This window comes from Calidris pugnax, unplaced genomic scaffold (assembly GCF_001431845.1).
Source record: "Calidris pugnax isolate Ruff unplaced genomic scaffold, ASM143184v1 scaffold16, whole genome shotgun sequence".
Taxonomy (NCBI): Eukaryota; Metazoa; Chordata; class Aves; order Charadriiformes; family Scolopacidae; genus Calidris; species Calidris pugnax.
In genome coordinates this window covers 298,647-304,646 of record NW_015090847.1, presented here as the reverse complement: position 1 = coordinate 304,646, position 6,000 = coordinate 298,647, and the positions used below count along the sequence as shown (strand labels likewise).

Below are 6,000 nucleotides of genomic sequence, written 5' to 3'. Positions count from 1 at the left end.
TCCCCTCCTCCCCACAGGTGGGACCCCTCTACGCTTTTCCATTCCTGACCCCCTAAGGGGGCAAATACCAAAATTGTCTGACCTTGGTTGTTCCAGCAATCAGTATGAGCAAGGGCCTCTGTGCTCACCATCCCTTGGCACGGAGCACAGACCTTGGTCTGATCGCTCTGAGAACGAGCAGTTTTCTCCACCGAGAAAATTTCAGGGAGTTAGAAGAGGCCTGGCTGAGATGTAAAATTACTGAACGGAAAGTTGGTTCGGTTTTCCTTCAAACCAGGAGGCATCAAAACCCAGGAAGATTATTTTCTGCTGGCATTTACCCGAAAAACCAGGCAGCAATGTGGTATGAGAGGGTGTATGCCTCCACACCCTCATCTGCAGCAACGGGCACGCGCTGCCACGGCTCTAGACCTCTGTGCCAAAACCAGCTGGTGCCAAACGGCATTCCCGCTGGCAAGAGAGGAATGAAGATGTCAGAGCAGGTGGAAGGCCTGGGTTTAAGCCTGCCAACACAAAATCAGGGCACGGCGTGGTGCCTGAGTGATGGCAGGACCACGGCAAGATTGTGCCAAGGTAAAGGAAGTCACCGGCACGCTGAATTAGTGCTACAAGAGGAGGGAAAACCACAACACTCTGGGATGAGTCTGGCCAGGGCAGAATGGCGTTGGGATGGATCCCTTCAGCGCTGAAGAGCCAGCCTCAACAGATGGACGAGGCTCCAGGGCAATCCCCTGGGCCTGAAGCGGTCTCGGTTCTGCTTCTGTAGCCTGGAAAATGGAAGATGATGATGATGATGATGATGATAACAAACGCCTCGCCAGCGACATCCTAAGCCAACCTTCCGGGGATTAAAACCAGACAAAAGCCTTTGGAAGAATGGAGACCACAGGAAGCTTTGCATCGCTTCCCCGAGTGAGAAAATGAGGAGCTTTGTCAGGCCCCGTACACGGCTTGAAGGAGAGGTATCAAAGGAACCTTCAGGCATAAAACCACCTCTGAAATAATTCAAATACCTGGAACCGAGTTAGAAAAATGACAGGGTCCTTGCAAACAGCACCAAAGACAGAAAAAAAACCTTTAGTAAGGGAAACGCCTCCAAAAAAGGCAAGAAATTAAGTTTAGGCAGCAAGATAAAAAACGATGGAGCAGATTGAAACCTGAGAGAGCAGCTGAGCTGGAACAGCAGCAGGTGAATCCCACCGCCCGCTCCAAGGGGGAGGGGGAAAAAGGGAAAAAAAACAGATACTTCAAGGAAACAACTGCCAACTGCATAGCAGGACACCCTACATCACATTAGTGGTATGCACAGAATTTCATGAAGACAAGGAAATTTCAAACAACTTTTTTTTGTAATACATAAGAAGACCTCTTCTTCCTAATTTCTGAAATAATTCAAGTTCCAGATAAGCGCACCAAGAAAAAAGCATGTGTCCAGTTAAGACAGGTTTTGTACTTCTTCAGCATCACAGTTCCATGGAAATGGGTGAGGAGGGGTGCAGGAGAAGGGGGACAGACACCTCATTTGCAACCCTCAGCATCTCACCAGAGATGAGCCCTGCAAGCTCAAAAAGTCCTTCAGAAGGAGCTACATTATTTTCAGGAAAAGGAATATCACTATTATCGTTCCACCCCCTCTTTTTTCCATCAAGAAACACAAGTACATCACGCAGCAGCAGCGCAGGATGCAACAGAAGCTACTTCATGACAAGGTAATGATTTCTGCGAACTCCAATGGGGTTAGCAACCGAACACAATGAAGTTATGCTGATTTCTCATAATTCACCCAAACCATTTGTTTGAAAGGTTAAATGGGATATTCATGACAAGGTAATGATTTCTGCGAACTCAAATGGGGTTAGCAACTGAACACAATGAAGTTATGCTGAATTCTCATAATTCACTCCATACCATTTGTTTGAAAGGTTAAACGGGATGCTAAGATGGACTTGGTACGCCACAAAATAAAGGGGCAAATAAACATTTTAGAGTTACTTTTTCTTTAAAACACTTTTCACTAGCAAAAAAGCTGTTCCAGCCTAGGAGCTGTGTTCCAATTTATTCCTGTGCTTTACCAATGAATTACCTTAAGAGTGCACAGTAAAGCTTAGTGCCTCAACTTCCACTAGCATGAAGAAAATCAGCCATAATAAAAGTCAGAGAACATTTGCTGGATGCAAAAAGGCCTCTGCAATTACCAATGAATTGTCCTTCACGGGCCAATACTGGAGTCTCATACTTTCCCCCTAACGTTGATCCCTCCCTCCAGCACTTTTTCTTAACTGGCTACTTAATCATTCTTCCTTCCTAGGCTTAACTGTAAATTTGTGATATTTTGTGGATGTTATTTACCTGGACTTTTGTAAGGCCTTTGACACCACAGTATGCTCCTGCAGAAACTGGCTGCCCATGGCTCGGATGGGAGGACTCTTCACTGGGTAAAAATCTGGCTGGAGGCCGGGCCCAGAGAGTGGTGGGGAATGGAGTCAAATCCAGTTGGTGGCTGGTCACGAGTGGTGTCCCACAGGGCTGGGTACTGGGACTGGTCCTTTCTAATATCTATATCCATGAGCTGGCCAAGGGGATCGAGTGCACCCTCAGTAAATTTGCAGATGACGCCAAGTTGGGTGGGAGTGTGGACCTGTTGGAAGGTAGAAAGGCTCTACAGAGGGACCTGGACAGGCTGGATGGATGGGCCAAGGCCAACGGGATGAGGTTCAACAAAGCCAAGTGCCAGGTCCTGCCCTTGGGTCCCACCAACCCCCTGCAGCGCTCCAGGCTGGGGGCAGAGTGGCTGGAGCTGCCTGGCAGAAAAGGACCTGGGGGTGTTGGTGGCCTGTGGGCTGAACAGGAGCCAGCAGTGTGCCCAGGTGGCCAAGAAGGCCACCAGCATCCTGGCCTGTATCAGGAACAGCGTGGGGAGTAGGACTCAGGAGGTGATGGTCCCCCTGGACTGGGCACTGGTGAGGCCTCACCTTGAGGGCTGTGTCCAGTTTTGGGCCCCTCACCACAAAAAAGCCATTGAGGGGCTGGAGCGGGTCCAGAGAAGGGCAACGGAGCTGGTGAGGGGTCTGGAGAACAAGTCTTGTGAGGAGAGGCTGAGGGAGCTGGGGGTGTTCAGCCTGGAGAAAAGGAGGCTGAGGGGAGACCTTCTGGGTCTCTCCAACTCCCTGAAAGGAGGGTGTAGCCAGGGGGGGTCGGTCTCTTCTCCCAAGTCACAGGCGATGGGACAAGAGGAAATGGCCTCAAGTTGCACCAGGGGAGGTTCAGGTTGGATATTGGGAAAAATTTTGACACTGAAAGGGTTATGAAGCCTTGGAATGGGCTGCCCAGGGAAGGGGTTGATGCACCATCCCTGGAGGTGTTCAAAAGATGGGTTGACACAGTGCTTAGAGACATGGTTTAGTGATGGTTTTTGTCAGAGTTGGGTTGATGGTTGGACTAGATAATCTGAAAAATAATCTGGATCTCCCTTCCAACCTCAGCCATTCTATGATTCCACATTTCTATTTGTTTGGGTTAATTAGCCTCAGAGCTGACTTGGCACTGACTGAAATCAAGGAAAAGTACTTAGTTTCTTCAGTGTACAGGCTACTGCACCGTAGGGGAGCTCCCTCTTTGTCAGCAATAAAATTTCAAGTTCAGATTGTGTTTGAAAAAAAAACTTCATAATTAACTTTCATTTCTTGAAATTGCCCCCTCTGTACTACAACACAAGAGTAAAGAAAGGATAAAATTCAGTAGTTCAGGCCTCTTGTTCAGTGTTCTGGAACACATCATATTCACTAGCTGAATCCTGTGCTTTTAGATAAGATGACTTAATGCTCCTAAACGCAAGCCAAGGTAGCACTACTAGAATCCCAAACCAAGAGTGTAGGGACCAGCACAGACACAGCACTGACACTGGAAAGGTTTCCATGCCAATCAGAAGAGTCACGTTCTGCTCCTCCAAAAGTTATTGGATTTCACTGAAAACTCTTCACACAAGCTAGACAAGCCCATCTGCAACACCTCTGGGTGCTACTACAGCTCTTCATCCCATTTACACCTCTCCTACCACTCCTTTCCTCTCCCTCTTTTGGCACACGTTGAGTCCAGAAGCCTCCCACAGATTGTTACCATGCATCTGCCATCTTCAGCAATTCTCATTCCAGCTACTGGTACTGAAAACACCATAACCACAAAACAAATGTAATAACATGTATCATTTTATTTAGCTTAGGAGTTGTTCTAACAATGTAATAAAATCCCTAAATAGTTGTCAAGAGCACTGCAATTCTTCAGTTTTCAAATTTAGTAGTCCTTACCTATTGAGCCGTGAAGAGAAATTAAAAATCTTACTCGGGACATTAATAAGTTTTTCTGTGAACACTTTGAGATTTGCATCTCAACTCAGTCAGACTGAGAAAATAAATACTTTTTGCTTCCTTCAGCTCCTCGTTTCAATTATTGCCTCTCCTGTGCTCCAAACAATAGAAGACTGAAGAAGTCAGTGCAAAGTAAATGTGGTTGTACCCTCTGTTGTGTGTGCTTTTACTCAGCACAGGAGCTCAAATGAAGCAAACCAGCCCAGGAGCTTTGTGGGTGGGCTGAAGAACACAGTGCAGCTCTGCAGGCACCACATTCAAGGTGTCTGCTCCCTAATAATCTGCAGCCAACTGTTTTTACTGATGATCAACTGCTTTTTTTCCATCTTAGGACTAAACCATAGGAATCATTTTGTCAAATCCTAAATTAAGCTCTATCATGCAACCTGAGAAACATTTGGCTTTGAGATCTCTTCTGACTACATTCCTGAACATCCATGAAAAGGAAACATACCAGCTTGGAAAGATATTCAGCTACAACAGCTGCCAATACTCTTAACCAGGCACCTTCCATTCCCTTCTGTTAGATGTATTATCTGCAATCAATCGCCACATAAAGTAAATCCTGTACAACAGACATCATGCAACAGAGTCTATGCAACAGAAACGTAAGAAGTACTCCTTCATGCTGAAATGCCACATTAGGAGATGGGGAAATAGCTCTTTACGTTTATTGTATTCCCCAAATGTTAATCTAAAATCATCTGCAGATAACCAATTCAGCTGTGTGCTTGAAAACCAGAAGAAATCGTGTAAGTGCCTCAACAGTTTGTTTTATAGCCACTGTTTATTCTTCTGTAATTACTCAGCTGGTATTCTATTTTATGTTTACAAAGTTGTACCAATATGGATGTGCACACACATCTCAGTTTAGCAACCATTCTTCTGCCGCTTTAAACCGCAGGAAAGCTTTGTTTAAAACAGGAACAACTTTCTAACCAAGCGAAAGGTTCAAAAAGGTATTTCCAAAAGAACCTTCTAACCAGGAATTTTTTTTCCTAAGTGAGCCAAAGCCTTCAAAAAGCTGACTTTTTATTGTGGTGGGACACAGTCAGTTGAGGTCCTTAAAAGAAGCCTCTGGTTGATACCACAATGCCTGCCCTAGAACACAAAGCTGATGAAATACATGACTCAGCCTTTGTTTCCAGCTCTTTCAATGACTGTTCACAGAAAAAGAGTGAACTCATATACACCAGACCACCAATAAAAACGGTTTATAAGCCAGTATACCAGTGCTGGTTTGCACCAGTAAAACCAGAATATAAACCAGTAAACCAGACCCACCAAAGGCAGGTAACCCACAACTCCTAGTAGCCTGATGTACACAAAAACGTAGGAAGCAGGAGCCAAAGCAAGACAAAGCAGAGGTGAAAGATCAGCCACTAATGACCAATTCTCGTTAGTCACGCTGCACAACACAGCACCCACATGGGTCCTGGAGCTCAGAACATTCTCCTGCACCTCCTCAGGCTAATGACACGAAAGCAAATTGGGTTTTTGGTTTGCTTTGTGGTGCTTTTTTTTTCTTTAACAAGCGTCAAGTTGAAGAGAAAAAATTAAAAAGCAATCCAGACAAAGGGTGAACAACTTAGCTCAACTTAACTCCTGCTGTGCATTAATGGTTTAAAAAACAACT

The 6,000-nt window shown here is 45.6% G+C and overlaps 1 protein-coding gene across 3 annotated transcripts in view; it reads right to left on the bottom strand.

Moving 5' to 3' along the window:
• Positions 1-6,000, bottom strand: part of CENPC (centromere protein C) — a 40,646-nt gene that overhangs the window by 7,388 nt on the left and 27,258 nt on the right. The gene's annotated exons all lie outside the window — the stretch shown is intronic.